This window comes from Suricata suricatta, chromosome 2 (assembly GCF_006229205.1).
Source record: "Suricata suricatta isolate VVHF042 chromosome 2, meerkat_22Aug2017_6uvM2_HiC, whole genome shotgun sequence".
Taxonomy (NCBI): domain Eukaryota; kingdom Metazoa; phylum Chordata; class Mammalia; order Carnivora; family Herpestidae; genus Suricata; species Suricata suricatta.
This window is the reverse complement of record NC_043701.1, coordinates 87,283,087-87,301,251: the sequence shown is the minus strand read 5'-3', so window position 1 is coordinate 87,301,251 and position 18,165 is coordinate 87,283,087. Positions and strand designations below refer to the sequence as shown.

Sequence of the window (18,165 nt, the reverse complement as noted above, 5' to 3'; positions counted from 1 at the left end):
CGCGCCCCGGGGTGCTGCCGCTGCTGCCGGCGCTGCTGCTGCCGCTGCTGCTGAGCCCAGGCGCCTGCGGGGCTGCGGCTTCGGGCCAGGCTGCTGCGCCCACTCCGTATCTGTGGAAGACTGGTAAGTGGAACAGAGTCCCCCTCCTTCTCCTCTTCACCGCTGGGTCCCTGTTACCAAGCTGCTTCGCTTCGGAGGTACCCCATTGCATCTTGATAGCCAGGGTGCACTGGGGTCCCAAGGCGAAAAGTATGATTACTGGGGCGCAAATTGGGTCGTGTCCGATGCCACTGGGAAAGAACAACCTAACAACTAAGAGGCATTAGTGAGTCGCTGGAATGATGTTTCTCTCGCAGCTCTGTGGTTAATGAGGACACCCAACATGCGCTTTCAGAATGAAGTGCATTCTTGACCTCTGGGTTTTCCTTCTACGGAGAGTTCCGTAACTCTAGTTCTGGCTAAGAACAGGCAAGCAGCTCAGACCTGGTCTTCGTTTTGTCTTTAGTATGCTCAGTGCCGTGATACGTGTGGGGGGGGGGGGATGTGTGTGGGTGTAGAGTTGAATTTGTTAAGTATAGCTTTCTGGTATGTGGGACACGTGGAATCAAGCCAGGTGAGGGCAGTTCTAACAGCTAAAGGCAGGTGGGGCTCCAGTAGCTCGCCCAGAGGGTGCAAAGATCAATTCTTACTGAGTGAATTCCGTGATTTTTCCAAGGATCCAATTGTACGGATGTTTAGGTTTAAACTTTTCCTGCCTTGAGAATTCTTCTGCTTTGTTTTCCACCAACTAACAAAAGCAGCGACTAATTGTGCCTCAGACGCTCCAGGCAAAGTGCTGACTAGAGGTCCTGGTGGGACAGTGACAGGCCTGAAAACAATACCAAGTGAGGAATTAACTCCCTTTTCTCCAGTGTCTTTTTTTTCTCCTCTAAAGGACACTGAGAGTTCTTTAGCAGACCTGAAACTTGGAATGTGTATAGAAATGAAGTAGGAAACATTATTCCTAGTGCTTAGGGATAGAGGTAAATTAAGAGTTTCTTGGCAATGCCTAAACGTTAAGAGAAGGATGCAGTAGAAAGGAGGGAAAAGATGTTATTTGTCATGGGATTGCAAACAACCTACACCGAGTGGGTCTCTTGCCTGGCTCCCGCTGTGCATAGCCCCCAGCTGCAAAGATAGGTTAGTTTACAATCACACTGATATCCAGAAAGTTTAAAGAAGTTGGATCTATCCGCAACTTGGGAAGACGATTGAACAGAAATTTATTTCTATCCCAAGTAACTGATTTGCCTCAGAATGTTGCCAGGAATAACACCAACACTTTCAGAAAAGTCGTCTGAATAGTAATGTCAGCCATTCTTTTTAAGACTGGGAGTTTAAATATTAGTTGTTGACTAGTGGAGGCAGATGAAATCATAGTAATTAATTTCAAATTCAAACAAAGAGTTGAAGATCTTCTCCAATTTAGCAAAAGCCATGGTTTTACTTTCAGAAGCTCGGTCATAACAAAAAACAATAATCAAACTATAATTTACCATTAAATGGTATCATTCGGAGGCTTGGAAGAGCTTCTCAGGTAGGTAAGTACTAGACAAAATAGTACTTGCCTGCTTGAAATTTGTGCTATTAAAGTAAGAAAAGACAAGCAGTAGTTCAGATCGAATAAGAATGCAGACAACATTCACTGTGCAGCATCTGAGGTGCCAATATATGTCAACATAAATGTCATGGTGGGAACACAAGCCAATAAACCATTTAAAATAGTGGAAAACTCTGAGCCAGGATATGCAGACCTTGGTTCCACCGCCAGGGCCAGCTCCTGCTCACTAGGAGGACGTTGGCAGGTTCACTTAACTTTTGACCCCTCGTTGTCTCAACTGCATACAAAAGCGATGATACCTTCTTCTGACTATTCATACTGTTATGAAGAGCAAATTGGTGAGTTATGAGAAAGTAATCGGTAATTTCAAAGTTATAATGCATGTGCAAAGATAAGCTAGTATGATGAGGGTGATAATAGCATCTCTTTTCTGGTGGTCTTTGGTTTGGTGGGGGGAAAACAAGTGAATTAAACTGGAGAGCAAGGTTTTTTTCTCTTTATTTTATTCAAGAGGGAAAGTAGGGTTTGCTGTATCTGTAAAGAAATCGAGAATTGTTATAAGAAGACCTAGGAAATATTTAAAGGAGAGGGAAACACTGTAAATGAAAATGTAGAGGTGGAAGAATTGTGTTTGTGAATGGAAATAGGAAGAGAATTGGGAGAGACAATGAGGTGAGGATCCTTATTCCAGTTGTTTAGTTTTGGAACAGCAAAGAGAGTTATGTTACTGGTCAGACTATTGAATCACAGGGATGTAGTAAAAGGCACACTGAATGAGGGGACGGGGCAGGAGCCCTAACACTGTGTTTATCAGTGACAAGCTGTGGAGCATTGGCAACGTCATTTGATGACTTTGGTTCTTGGGTTCTGAGTTTGTAATGTTCATCGATTAGAAAAATGATATCTAAGGGCCTTTTTATCCCTAACGTTCTTCATGTGTATGTATAAATATGCACATACATACAATACAAATGCACATATGTACATATACCCATAGTTGATTAACATATGTATATATAATACATAGGTTTATAATATGTGATATATGATGTCTGATGTATGTTATATGATATGATGGTATATTATATAAAGCTTATGGAAGTTTTAAGTCAACTAACAACAAAGAGTTATTGAGGACACAGTTTTATAAAGTCACTGAGGTAGAGGCTGACTAGAATATTGACATCCCTTCCCTCAAGAAATTCACTATTGAACAATACACAATTACCACATGGTGTACCATAGTCATGAACAAAATTTTATGAGAACAGGGAAGTTGTGTAGCTGAAAAAGGGGGTTGCAGAGAGCTTTAAAGAGGAGTTAATATTGGTTGGGGTTTTGGAGGATGAGAGCTAGATTTTTTACTCTGGGAGAAGTGGAAGTCCATTTCAAGCAGAGTGAAGAAAGAAAATAAAAGCAAAAGCATGCTGACATTCTTTGTTTATTACTGAGACAGAGAGAAACAGAGCATAGGTGGGAGAGGACAGAGAGAGAGGGAGATACAGAATCAGAAGCAGGCTCCAGTCTCTAAGCTGTCAGCACAGAGCCCCACGAGGGGCTTGAACTCACAGACCATTAGATCATGAACTGAGCTGCAGTCGGATGCTTAACCAACTGAGCCACCCAGGTGCCGCTCTTAGGTCTTGAAAGTACTGCAACTCAAGTCTAGGATGTTTGGTGGGAATGAATGGAGGAATGCCAATTTGAGTTGGGGCAGATTGTAAGAAAACCTTCAAACTTTGGTAAAGATGTTGGAGTGTTAACCTAAAAGCAAGTGGGAGCTATTGGAAGCTTTGTGCAGAGAATCGACATATTCTTTGCTCACAATGGAGAAAGGTAAGTGAAGAGCCTGGGAGGTCAGTAAGGAGAGGACCTGAGAGGCAAAAGGGTGCAAAACCAGGACCATAGAAGTGAAGAGGAGGAGGAGGGCTGGGGATCACACTGCAGAGGTGTTACCTCAGTTTTAGAGTGCAGGGGACTCTCCCTTGGAGAGGAAGGACTCATCCCATCAAGACTGCCATCATATCTGCACCCCTGTTCCTTGGGGCAGGGGATGTGAAGAAAGAAGAGCTGATGTCCTGGGGTTAGATAACAAGAATATCAGTTTACTTTCAGTATACCAACTTGAAGAGTAATCCTGTCAAATGAATAGATCTAATAGGAAAACTAGTGACTGGATGGGTAGTTTAGGAGCAAGAGGCTGAGAGTGTAGACTTGGAATGCAATAAATGTATAACATTTCAAAGCATGGTAGTTGGAGGGATCATTAAAAGAAGAGAAATACTGACAAGAGTGGCCAGCATACTTCACAGAGAATATTGATACTTATTTTTTTATTATGATTTTTTAAATTTCTTATTGAGACCAAGAAACAGAGCATGAGTGGGGGAGGGGCAGAGAGAGAGAGAGAGCCGCAGAATCAGAAACAGGCTCCAGGCTCTGAGCTGTCAGCGCAGAGCCTGATGTGGGCCTGGAACCCAGAAGCAGTAAGGTCATGACCTGAGCCAGAGTCGGAGGCTTAACCCACTGAGTCACCCAGGCGCCCCAGAATATTGGTATTTAAAGGGCCACTGTTGAAGAGAGGCCGGTGGAAGAGTCAGAAAATATGGTCAGAACAGGTCCAAGGAAAATGGCAATAGGTGCTAAGTGGAAGATGATATTTTATGAAGGGGATGGTGACAAAAGGTGTAAAACATTTCTGAAAGACTCGAACGGAGTTATGCAATATTTCAGAAATGATCAAATAAAAGGGGGAATTTGTAAGATAATTATGTTTTGGGAAAGGATGTTTTAACTGGGGTGGTAGAGCTAGGAACTTATTTGAATAATAAACAAGGTAATGAAAAGGTATGATATTGATAAAGTCAAATAACCGAGGGGTTTTTGCTTCACTACACTTGTTTTTTATAATGAAAACCTCAGAATAAAAGATATTACAAATATTTACTAAAATACAAAAGTTAAATATTTTAACAGTTTTGTGTCAGCTTTGAGGGGTAACTTGCATTTGTGTGGATAATTAAAAAACATATTTTATAAACACAGAGGTAAAGCACTTTATTATTGGAAGATAAATGATTATGGATAATTGTTAGTTTTTCCCACTTTAATATTCTAGAATATGGAATTTTTTCAGTAGTAATTATGGCTAATATTTAATTGGCATTTCTCAATTAAAATATGAACGCATTGGGTAAGGTATGATTGACTTAACATGAATAAGACAGAAAACAGTGAATACCTGCAACTTTTATCAACTTGTGTCATAGATATGTTTTCCAAAAGGTCTTGATGAAATAATTGCATTTATTATTTTTTTAACTGATGTTTACTAGATGTATAATGTCACATTTGTTTCAGGTGAACAGTATAGTGATTTGAACAGGTTTATACATTAGGCTCTGCTCACCGTAAGCGTAGCTATCATCGGTAGCATATACCAGCAGCGAGAAATCATCAGCTACATTTCCCGTGTTGTACCTTTTCTCCTGTGATTTATTCATTCCACAACTGGAAGCCTGTATCTCCCACTCTCCTCCACCCCTGTTACCCATCTACTCACCCGTCTCCTCTGGCAACCATGGTTTTGTTTCTCTGTTTTTATGGGTCTGTTTCTGCTTTCTAAGTTTTGCTTATTCATTTGTTTTGTTTTTTAGATTTCAAATAGAAGTAAAATGGTATGGTATTTGTTGTTTTCTGTCTGACTGATTTCACTTGGTATATTACTGTCTAAGTCCATCCATGTCTTAACAAATGGCAAGATCTCATCCTTTTTGGGACTGAGTAATATTCTGTTGTGTGTGTGTGTGTGTGTGTGTGTGTGTGTGTGCGCGCGCGCGCGCGTGCATGCCTTCTTTATTCATAGACACTTGGTTGCTTCCACTTTTGGGGTATTGGTAGATAAGGCTGCATTAATATAGGATGCATGTATGTTTTGAGTTAATGTTTTCATCTGCTTTCTTCTGAGTATTTACCTAGTTGTGGAATTGCTGGATCATATCGGAGTTCTATTTTTAATTTTTTGAGGAATCTTCATACTGTTTTCACTGTAAATGCACTAGAAAACAGTGGCTCTACCAATTTACATTTCCATCAACAGTGCGTGATGGCTCTTTTTTTTCCCCCCATATTCTTGCCAGTACTGATTATTTTCTTGCCTTTTTGATTTTAACTATTCTGACAGGTAAAAAGTGATAACTTATTGTAGTTTTGCTTATATTTCCTTGATTATTAGTAATTTTGAGCATCTTTTCTTGTATCTATTTGCTATCTTTGGTAGGTCTCCTTTGGGAAAATTTTTATTTAGGTGCTCTGCCCATTTTAATCAATTATTTGTGGTTCTCTGGTATTGAGTTATGTAAGTTCTTTATATATAATTTGGATATTGCCTTCTTGTGAGATATATCATTTGCAAATATCTTCTCTCATTCAGGAGGTTGGCTTTTGATTTCATTGATGATTTCCTTCACTGTGCAAAAGATTTTAATTTTGATATAGTCCCAAGTTGAGTTGATTTTTATAACAATGAAGGTATACTGAAATCCAAGAAAAAGGTATACGCTAACCGTTGTTCAGAATTCACGGGATTAAGATATGTATTGGTGTGAGTTTTCTCTCAAGAAAATCACTTCTCACATTAAACACTTTCAAACTAAGTTCCTCCAATGCAACGCAATACTATTAACAGTAATCACTGTGTCCTTTATGCAGTTAATTGTGTGTAAAATAATCCCTTACTTCTTCAATATAAAATAAAAATAAGTATTATTTCCTTTCATGTGCTTGTCTTAATATAAAATATTATGTAGTTCACATGGAAAAATATTAATCCTAATTCTACCTTTCATTAAATAACAAAGTATTCATTAAATACTTCCGGGTAGTAGTAACATAAGGGTGGCAGTATCCTAATAAGCATTTTGCACTTCAGCTGTGCTTAAGGTGGAATGTGGCATAGTTTGCTCATTAAATGAAAGACAGAGTAGAGTGGACAGGATATGGGCACCAATGTCCATTAATCCAGAGCAACATGGATCACGATGCTATGTTTTATCCATGTTGTAAAGTTATTTTATCTCCTTGACTCTTTTTCTTTCATCTCCAGTATGGCTAAATATATGTATTATATAGAGGTTTTTTGATGTTTAAGTAAATAAGGTAGCATATGTAATATATTAGTGGAATGTTTGATTAGAACTTCAGGGAATGGCATTTTTTTAAATTATTTCTGTTAGTCTGTTATATAATACAGTGGCTACTTAATTTAATAACCTGGAGCAAGTCCAGTAATGTGCATTAACTCTCTTGAAATCACTTGTTTGGTAAATGTACTAGAAATTGCAAACTGATACAGTTACAGAGCTAGATACTCCGTCAGATTATAAGAGAGGCAGCATTGTGGGATAGAAAGAACACAGACTTTGGGATCAGACAAACCACTGTTTAAATCTGTCTCTACTTTACAGGTCAAGTTACTTAAACTTCCTGATTTTATTTTCTCACCTTAGAATGGTGAAAAATTCTGAAGTGAGAGGCCATTTGCAAAGTTTTGACTGGTGGTAAATGGAAAGTGGCTAGCACAGTGCCCTAAATGTAGTAGATGTTAAAAAAAATGTGTTCTCTTCCCATTCTTTATCTTTGTTCCCTTAAAAATGACCTAACAAACAGTAATTTTACAGATTCAACACACTTATCTGTCTTCTTCAACCAAGGGGCGCCATGAGAAACAAAACAAATCTAGGAAGAGAGGTGGTTTTATTACCTTTTTTATTACTTTGACACTTAGATGTACACAGACAGTATGGAGCATAGACCATAAAATATTTTGAACAACAAATACTTTTGAACAGGTGAATTATATAAATAGAAATTTTTATACATCATTTTGTGTTGTATTTCAAAGGCTTTCTCAAGAATCTAAAATTTTAGATTCTTTTTTTTAATGTTTTTTTTTTTAAATTTATTTTTGAGAGACAGAGAGAGACAGTGTGAGCAGGGGAGGGTCAGAGAAAGAGGGAAACACAGAATCTTAAGCAGGCTCCAGGCTCTGTGCTAGCTGTCAGCACAGAGCCTGACGTGGGGCTCAAACCCACGAACCATGAGATCATGACCTGAGCTGAAGTTGGACGCTCAACCAACTGAGCCACACAGGCGCCCCTAAAATTTTAGATTCTTGAAAGTGTCTTGTGACCAATGCCTTACAACTTAAATGTTCTCACATAATTGGTTTTATATGTGTTAATTTTGCTTATTAGATTATCTTTTAAATGCTTTTTAAAAATTAAGTTTATTTTGAGAGAGAAAGAGAGTAAACACAAGCAGAGGAGGGGCAGAGAAAAGGAGAGACAGAATCCCATTCAGACTCTACATCATCAGTGCAGAACCCAATTTGGGCCTTGAACTCAAGAACTGTGGGATCATGGCCTGACCTGAGATCAAGAATCAGACGTTGAACCCACCACACCAGCAAGGCGCCCTTAAATACATTTTTAAAAAGTAAAGTTTCTATCTTATTTCCCTACCCTTGTTTCTTAGTATTTATAACCCAGTTCAAAATTCATTAAGACCTTATTGATTGCATCAAAAAGTGAAATGCTCAGGTGGTTTTGTGAAATTTTAATATCTTAATGGACTGTGGTAACTCAGGTCACTCATTATGCAAATTATAGATGGTTACCTGGTTTTCAAAATAATAGAAGCCCCAGTCGGGGCTGAGGTTGACTGCTTTAGAACAACACATGGCCACATTCTTTCCTGCCTTTTATCTCAACATAGAAAAACTGGTCTGATGGTGGTGGGATGGGATGCTGACATTCTGACTAGGTAATTGGGGAAGCGTGGTGAGCTTTGCATCCTTTTCTAAGGAAATGAAGCTTCTTAACCTCTCATGTAAGTCAGATTGGTGATGCTGGGCAGTGAAATGTCTCTAGGAAGGCCTGAGCCAAAACCTCTGTCTGGTGAGTATATAGAATAGCCTCTCTCGGAATTAAGTGGTCCTTAATGAAAGAAACATTAGGGAAGTGGCATCCAGAAAATACATTTTCCTATCACAAGGACATCACAGAGTGTGAGTCATAAGGTAGAGATTTTTTTTTCTATTTCTTTGTCATCAGCCCTTCATACTTGACAATTTAGCATGCATTAAAATGATGAATATAACGGAATTTGCATTTAATCCTCACGTATCTAAGCAGTAAGAAAAACAGCATTTAGAGGAAGTGATATAACAATTAAGCACGTGTTGGGGAAGAGTGGAGGAAATATTGTAGTGCTATCAACAGCGATACTAAAAAGTAATCCATCTACGGCTGTGATCCATAACTCGGCCTAACCGAAGGGATGTCCTTTCATCTTCCAGAAGCACTATTGGCCATATTGATATTTTGCATAAGTTGCCATTTGAAATCGTAATCTTTAGGATATTATTTTTAGTATATCAGAGTTATGCTATGAGAAAATAAATGAGGAAACATGGGGAAAAGGCAGAAATGTGCTTCATGACCATGTAATTGAATAATGTTGGTGGGAGTGGGGGGCTCCATGTCCCTGGAGCTGTCAGCGATCATGCACATAGAATTTACTGAGTCATCTCCATAGATCCAGAGAAGCTATGCATGTCTCTAAAGACTTGGGGAGAAAATGAGACATTATAAGACAGCAACACAACAAGAGAAAGGTGGAAACAGGCAAATCTTCTCCATTTTTTAAAAATTATTGTTTGTAGGCTTGGTTTTCTGAGTGGTTGTAGGTTTACAAACAACTAAGCAGAAAGCGCAGAGTTCTCCTATACCCCTCATTCCTCTCCCATTTCTCCCTATTATTGACATCTTCCATCACCGTGGTACCCGTGTACCATTATGAACCAGTATCAATACAGTATTATCACTTAAAATCCATAGTTTATAGTAGGGTTCAGCCACGGAGATACATTCTGTGGTTTTAGACAGATCTATAATGACATGTACCTAGTAACACATGTATCCACCACGACAGTATTCTACAGAGTTGTGTCATTGCCGTAAAAATCCTCTGTGCTTCACCTCTTCAGGCCTCAATCCATCCCTCTATCTTTCCAAATCTCTGGTAATCACTGATCTTTTTATCTTCTATGTCTCCATACTTGTGCTTTTCTCGGAATATCATGTAGTTGGAACCATAAAGTATGTAGCCTTTCCTTTCACTTTGTAATTATGCATTAGGTTTCTTGTATGTCTTTCCGTGGCTTGATATCTCATTTCTTTTTATCACCTAGTAATAGTCTGGTGTATGGATATAGCACAGTTCGTTTATCCACTTACATCTTGAAGGGCATCTTCGTTGCCTCCACGTTTTGGCATTATGAATAAAGTTGCTGTAAATGTCTGCGTACGGGTTTTGTGTGCATACATATTTATCTCTGTTGTGGGGAGACCGAGGAGCACAATACTGGATCCTATGGTAAAGAGCACATTTAATTTTGTAAGGGATTGTCTTTCAAAGTGGCTCTACCGTTTGCATTCCTGCCAGCAGTGAAGGAGAGTTCCCACATTCTGGCCAGTGTTGTCAGTGTTTTGAATTTTAGCTGTCATAATGTGTGTAGTCGTGTGTCATTGTTTTAATTTTCTATTTTTTAATGCTACGTGGTGCTGAGCATCACCTTTTCATATGCTTGCCATCGGTCTGTCTGCTCTGAAGAGGGGTCTGCCGTCCTTCCACCGTATGTAGAGTAGCAAGAACAGGTGGAACCCGCAGGTGACTGGGTTCAGAGTTTCAGTGTAGCCTGGGCCGCACACGCTCCATTTCTTGTTGCCCTGGTGATATGACTCATGCTAACAAGTATTTTATAAAGAGAAGATACATGTGGAAATTAAGTAAATAAACAATAAATGGAGATGGGCCTACGTTTTACTTTTTGTTCTACCTGGAGGGGAACGCTTTGGGAGAGAGTTTGAAAGTGATAAACAGTATCTTGAAGTAGAAGGAAAGGGTGTGATATATTAAAGGTTAAGTTGAGCCTGTAAGCTTGTGAGATTTCCTTTTTTATTTAAGAGGTTCTTAACTGGTTTTTTTATGTTTATTTACTTATTTTGAGAGAGTGAGAGATGGAGAGAGAGAGAAAAGGAGAGTGAGCAGGAGAGGCGCAGAGAGGGAGAGAGAGAATCCCAAGCAGGCTCTGAGCTGTCTGCGCAGAGCCCAATGTGGGACTCTGTCCCATGAACTCTGAGATCATGACCTGAGCTGAAATCCAAAGTCAGACGCTTAACCCCCCTGAGCCACCCAGGCCCCCCAAGCTTGTGAGATTTTCAAGTGCACTATATACACACTGGGTCTCTAGCTGACTCTGTTGTGGCTAATCACATACTTGAATATCTATTAATCCTTGCTGTGGGAGGAGGCAGGCGAACAGTTGACATGCAGTGTCCTGCAGAACTTCTGGGAAACTGTGAAAGTCCGCTGTTCTGAACCCCTGGTAAGTTGAGCTGTGAGGGCAGCCTACTGCTCAGCTTGCTCCCACAACTCCTTCCAGGACACAGAATGCGGAGCACCCCCAGAATGGGGCTAGTAGAACAGTGGCTCAGAAGTGGATCCGTGTGTGCACAAATACGGTACGCTACCCAGGTAGTTAACTTAGAACTATGGAGAGAGCTTGCTGGACAGTTAATTTTCCCAAACAAATGTGTCAAGCAGAGGCATTGATTAAGTAGTAGGAATAATTAAACTCATGCTGTGTGGCCAATGCAGAGCTTTTCAAATTGTGCCATGTTGTCTGGAGAAAAAGTTATCTCTCGGGTTTTAGGAGCAGTAGCAGTAACAACCACCTACTGAGTATTGTAGATGATATGCTTGCAAGTATGTTCTATGATGTGCCTGCTAAAGAATGGCATCAGAGCACGAATACTGCCTTTTTGGGTTGCACTATTTAAAGATTATTTTATTTTCTCTCTCAAAATCAGCAGAACTGTAAGTGTCAGGGGAGTCTGTCCATTGTAGTCATTTACTTCCACTTGACAGTGAAAGAGGTTAGTTGCAAAGAATTGAAGCCATCGCTTGAAAGGAAAGAAGTACTGGTGGCTAAGTAGTAAAATAGATATTTATGTGCATTTGTGTGTGTGATAAATAAAATGAAATGTTCAGGAATCAACTTTTGAGACAGATAGGAATCTTGACCCAACTTTGTATTTTGTGAAGTTTATAAACTCTGATCTCTGTGTCTTTCATTTCTCAGCCCTGCCCTAGGTATGATTCTAGAATCTACCCCTTCAGATTGTTCTAAAGATAGCTTGAGACAAAACTGTCGAGCACTTAGATGGTGTACGGCTCACGTCCGCCCTCAGGAAACCAGTAAATCTTTTACTTGTGATCCTGGCGTGAACACAAATGCCTTCTCACAGAGCTGGAGTTTTCTCGGGACCCGAGTCTCTTTAATTCTTCATTTTGATTCTTCTTTGATCTGCATGTGCATTTCAGGTTTCTCTGCATCTGGCATTATTCTGCTTTTACCTGCTCTCAGGGCTAGTACATAGTTGCAAAGCCCTCAGCTTTGCTCTTAGCAAAGTTGTTCAAAGTACGGTTTTAGAACACAGAGACTGGGGTGCCTGGGTGGCTCAGTCAGTTAAGTGTCTGGCTTTGGTTCAGGTCACGATCTCACGGTTCGTGGGTTTGAGCCCTGCGTCGGGCTCTGTGCTGACAGCTAGCTCAGAGCCTGGAGCCTGCTTCAGATTCTGTTTCTCCCTCTCTCTCTCTGACCCTCCCCTGCTCACACTGTCTCTCTGTCACTGGAAAAAAAAAACATAGAACATGGAGACATTCCGCCTCAGTCTTTTATTTTTACTTGTGATTGTACATATTTTTGCCATGCAGGAAATGCTGGAGGTGTGACTCTTTAAGTGGGACTGTGCATTCCAAAATTCCTTTTGGTGGAAACACCTAAGAGTATTTCTGCAAGACTTTCCTGGTCTGTGATGCTATGAGTGAAAGGGTGTAGGAAGTGAACAGTGAATACTCATGTATCCTCTCTCACAGTCCTCTTTCCTCTCCTAAAGTACATACCCCCGTATGTCTGAATGTTTGCATGTACGTATGTACATCATGTGTGAGCTGTGTATGTATACACATGTCATGTGTATCAATATCCTACATATATATGTATATATGTGTGTATATACACACACACCTCAAGATTTCAAAGTCTTCTGAAAGAAAGTATTTCTCAACTTGGAGGAGAGGTGTTCACCTGTCACATGCCCAGTACAAACTGTTTTATATGTACATTCTCTAAAGTTTATGTATAATTTGTGGGCTTTTGATAAAATTACAATACTAATCCAAAACATCATTACAATCATACTCATGCAAATATATGCACACATACCTAGATGCATAAATACATGCATATGTAAATAGTACAGTCATTTATGGCTATTACTACATAAGACTTCATAATTTATTTGGCATTATGGAAATTATTATACTACCTCAAATGTTAGAGCAATATTAAAGCGCTGACTTTTGAAAATATGCATAATTATGAATACTTTGACTAAAATATTAATTATTCAAAAAGTTATATTAACTGTTTAAAAATTATTTCAAAGTTTATGCACATCAAGAGTTCACTCTAATAAAAGATCTTAATATACCTTCCACTAATTTATAGCTTTTCTTTTAAGATCTTTATGTCTCACCATCTTCCTGTGTTTGCCACTTTGGTGCCTGAACAATGTCTTCAAACTGCTGTGCCTGCCCCAGTTCCCAAGAAGTCCTTTCCTTTTTTTCTTTTTCTTTTTTTAAATGTTTATTTTTGAGAAATTGAAAGAGAGAGCACAAGCAGGAGAGGACAGAGAGGGAGACACAGAATCAGAAGCAGGCTCCAGGCTCTGAGCTGTCAGCACAGAGCTTGATGCAGGGCTCGAACCCACAAACCTTGAAATCATGATCTGAAGTCGGATGCTTAACTGAGCCACAGACTATCCCACAAGTACTTTCCTTCAAATAGCAGCTGCCTGTCAGCTTATCCACAAACACCATTTATATAAAATTTTAGCTGTAAATTGTTTACATTAATTATGACAATGTTAAGGCAGTACTGGTAACAGACCCAGGTGGAATATTACATATTAACTGTTTTTTTAATATATGAGGGTTCAGTGTATTAAATATGTTATCAGGCTGTGATATTTTCATCTTAAGATGGGTAAGATGAATTTTCTGGGACATAACCTCATCATAAATATAGAATTATCTATATATATATGTGTTCATGCATACTTTATGCACACTTACATAAACTATGTGTATTATATATAATGTATATATTTCTTTCCGATTGGTTCATTCAGACCCACTACATTACACAACTTCAGGCACTCCAGTCACAGAATTAGGTGACCTCTTTCTTCATGTTTGTGTCTATCTGCTCATTTAAATAAAACAAGCAAACATGTAGTGCCCCCCCCCCTTTTTTTTTTTTTACAGCAAACTTGTTTCTGGGCAGCAAACGTGAATGGCACATGGACTCGCCACTCCTGAAGCTTTCTGTTACGTGTAATTAACTAATTCTTGTCTAGGAACTTTACTGCAAAGATGGAAACGTAAATATATGTGGAACAGAGAAGGTGATTATTATCCTGAAGCAGGAGACAGGGAAGCGGAGATTTCATAAAACACAAGCTTGAAAAAATAAACGGCTTCCTAGAAGGATGAATGGTTAGGTAGAGTGGAGCTCTTGGGAAGAAGTGAAATGGAATGTGTGTTCAGGGACAGTAAGAGGTTCTGAGGCATGAAAACTTGGGAGGGAGTTGGGAATGAATGGAGGAAGGGTGAGTGTGCGTGTGTGGAGAGCCACTAGGACCAGCTGAGTGGAACACGGTAAGAGTCAGGTTTTTGTTTGACTTACGGAATCTAGGAGCCCACATCTCTTTAGTTTGATAAAATAGTGCCAGGAATGAAACAGTGTATTTGCAAATGTTGAGTCATATGTGAATTTACAAATTTTAGAAGTGTGTTAATTGTGTAAACGAACTATTACGGTTCTTGCAAACTTTCTCTGAGAAACGCGGTCTTTACGGTGATGAAAATTAAGCATAGTCATTTGAAAGGTAGAGTATCCTTTTTGGTTTATGTATAAGGGCGATTAGGTATTTTATTTTCCTCTGTGGTTTTGATTAGACCGCTGTGAAAATAAATACACCTTCCATCTATGTCTTTCTCTGACTGGGTCATTGAGCAAGAACACAAATGAGTGACGTGGACCAGGTGTGCTGAGTAGGCTGGGTGTGCTCGCTCTTCTCTGTGTGGATGTGGGCAACCGAACAGGCAGCACCATCCCCTTACCCTTGGTGGGTCTTTCATTTGCCATCATTTGGAGGTAGGTTTAAAAAAATATCATAAGGGACCACATATCATATCTAGTATGTCAGTTGGACTATGAGGCCTCGTTTATAGACTTGGCTTCTGGCAATCATATGGGGTCTTCAAAAATCTGAAGTTTAAATACAGGGGTGGAAAAGATATTAAAAAGTTACCTTTTTGAGTTTTAGAGAATGACCACATGAGAATATATGGAATGCCAAAACGAAATTGGAGCGTCTGAAGAGTCCTGTTTCTGACCAACATCAACATTTCCCTCCACCTCCCTACATGCTCAGCTTCATTAGGTCTCATTAGTTAACTGGCCCTGTGGAAGGAAAGAAGCTAGCAGGGGGGAGGCATCTGCTGCCCCGGGCTGGTGTGTGTAATCACAGAAATGCAGCAAAGATCATAGGGTTCAATAGCTCTATAAAACAGCTTCTTCTGACAGTTTGCAGTGGTGACTACACATCTCTAATGGGAGAGTCATCAAAATGGATTTGGATTTATGGAATCAAATAATTCATATGGAAAGCTTTGACTGCTGCTAAGATACATTTTTCTCTGTGTCTCTCACTGCAAGGTTTAATGTAATTTCTTCAGTTCCCTTGGCTTGTTTTATAAGAGAAATCGCTTTGAACTGCTTCAGCTGTGAATATTCTTCAAGAAGAGAATAAATATTAGAGAGCAGTCAAGGTGTTCTTTCAGACTTGGTTGATCAAGCACTGTAGCACCATGGACATCATGATATCTAAAACGATGATGAAAGTTTTTTGAGCTTTCAAGAACATTCTTCTCTAAGTAATTTTCTACCTTGATAGTATGATACAGAAGCTAAATTAATTTGATAAAATAAATATGTGGAAATTAGAGGAATGATTCTTGTACTATATCATTACATGTAAGATGCATCTTTTTTGTTGCCCATATGCTAAATATTGGAATTGCCATCATAGAGCTGTTTTTTTTAAACAACTTTATCAGGTATGAGTTGTGTATCCATCATCACAGTCAATTTTAGAACACTTTCATTGCCCTCACCCCCAAAAGTCTGAACCCTTAGGTTCTTAATTCTTTCCTATCAGGTCCAATCCTAGGCAGGAACTAATCTACTTACTTTGTCTATAGATTTGCATTTTCTGTACATTTCATACAAATGTAATTAAACCTTGTTTGGTTTTATGTTACTGGTTCATAGTACTTAGCATGTTTTTAGGGTTCATCCATGTGGTATTGTGGGTCAGTATTTTATTTCCTTTTATTGCTGAATAACATTCCATTGTGTGGACATGCCATGCTTCAATAGATATCTGGGCAGTTTCCACTTTTGGGCTATTCCGTAGAATGCTGCTGTGAAGACTCATGTACAAGTTTTTGCGTGAATATATATTTTCATTTCTCCTGAGTATATACTTAGGAGTGGAATTTCTGGGTCTTATGGTAACTTTATATTTTTTGATTTGAGGAACTGCCAGACTCGACTATTTTTTTGTAATTCAGCACAGCACTGTACACATTATGTTTTCCAGTAATTTCAAATTATGATATAGTTGTCATTCAAGCACACACTTTGAAGTTCCAATGAAGATACTTCTGTATAATTAGAAGGTTAAATAGTTAGAAAGCATAACAAAGTGATGTAGGGGACCCAATTTACAAGGACTGAAGCACATTGAGGAGGAAAATATGCTTAAGTAGTCATGAGAACATTTGCTAAGACGCCTGTAAAGAGTTCCTTTTGGGTTTTTGATCTGATAAGACAGCGAAGTCTTCAGTAAAGGGGAGAAGAAAAGTAAGGATCCAGGAGCTGTGATGGCTGAGAGAGGCTGACTTAGTCACAGGTATTTAAAATGCACGGAGGAATCTAAGTGGTACCAATGAAACATTCAGGTGTTAATGCATTTTAGAAGTTACCCATTTGGTTTTTACAGCTGAGTGGATGTAATCAGAGGACCTGCTTGTGCTGTCGTGGTGTTCCCCAGTTCTCCAAGCATTTGTATCACATGTTCTTTTACTAATTTCTCACAATATCTTCATTATTATAGGGTCAGAAGTAACACCCTTCTTTAATGAAAGAGTAAACTCAGGTACTTAAAGCTAAGGGGTTGGATCCAAACCATACTCTTGTGATAAGACTAGCCACCAAAACAAGCATCTTGGTGGCCTACAAACACTAGTATTTTAATTGAAGAGGGAAAAATAGGGGCACTTTAGGGAAAATCTTCAGAGTAAGTTTCAAATATTTAAATAGGCATTATATGGTATAAGTAAGAGGCAAGAACAGAAATTTTACCAAATTTTATCTTAATATTTTCAGACAAGCATAGGTAAATATAATAAATAATTACAAGTTTGTAATATTTGTACACATTTTGACTATTTGGTTTCCTGACTGTGGATTTGACAGTGCTTTTGAGATTTTAATATTGATTTTTATAGCTTTCTTCAGTTTTGTGACATAGAATAATACATATTTTATTTAAGCAATTTATTGTCTTATAATCAAATACAAATATATTTTCATATTCCATGTTGCAATGAATCTGACCACTGGAAAGTATAAAGAGCTGCTTCAAGTGATAGCTCAGTATTTAGTTTCAGTATATGGATGTTCTCCCTTTGTATCTCTTTTAAAAAAGAAATGATCTGTAGATTTAAACTGGATTTTCTTGACAGTATAACACAGGAGTTTATAATAAACACCATATAGCAAACATCCTAAACCCTTCTTTACCTTTCCCAAAATATCCCACAGAATTTCTTTCTCGGGGCATCTGGATGGCTCAGTCGGTTGAGCATACGGCTTTGGCTCAGGTCATGATCTCACAGATCATGGGTTCGAGCCCTGCGTCAGGTTCTTTGCTGACAGCTAGCTCAGAGCCTGGAACCTGCTTCAGATTCTGTGTCTCCCTCTCTCTCTGATCCTCCCCTGCTTGCACTGTCTCTCTCTGTCTCTCAAAAATAAATTTTAAAAAATTAAAAAAAAAAAGAAAAATCACTTCTTTCTCTTTTTCTCTGCTCACACACTCTCCTTCTCTCCCTTGGTCTCACACACACCCATGCCACTTATACATAATCCCATTTATCTCTCCTATGTAGTCTCAAGTTTTTTCACTCCCTCAAAGTTCTGTTTACTCTGTTCACTCTTTCCCTTCTCCCTCACCTTCCCTGACTGGCCATCTGTGCTGTGTTTTGGTACACTATTGCAGTTTACCTTTGTTTCAGGGAATCATCTTCCA

The 18,165-nt window shown here is 39.0% G+C and overlaps 1 protein-coding gene across 1 annotated transcript in view; it reads left to right on the top strand.

Annotated features, from left to right (window-relative positions):
* Window positions 1-84: 84 nt before the first annotated feature.
* Window positions 85-18,165, top strand: part of THSD7A (thrombospondin type 1 domain containing 7A) — a 430,772-nt gene continuing 412,691 nt past the window's right edge. The window contains exon 1 of the mRNA XM_029929576.1: window positions 85-123. The gene's annotated coding sequence lies outside the window, so the exon portion shown is untranslated. The remainder of the gene's footprint in view (window positions 124-18,165) is intronic.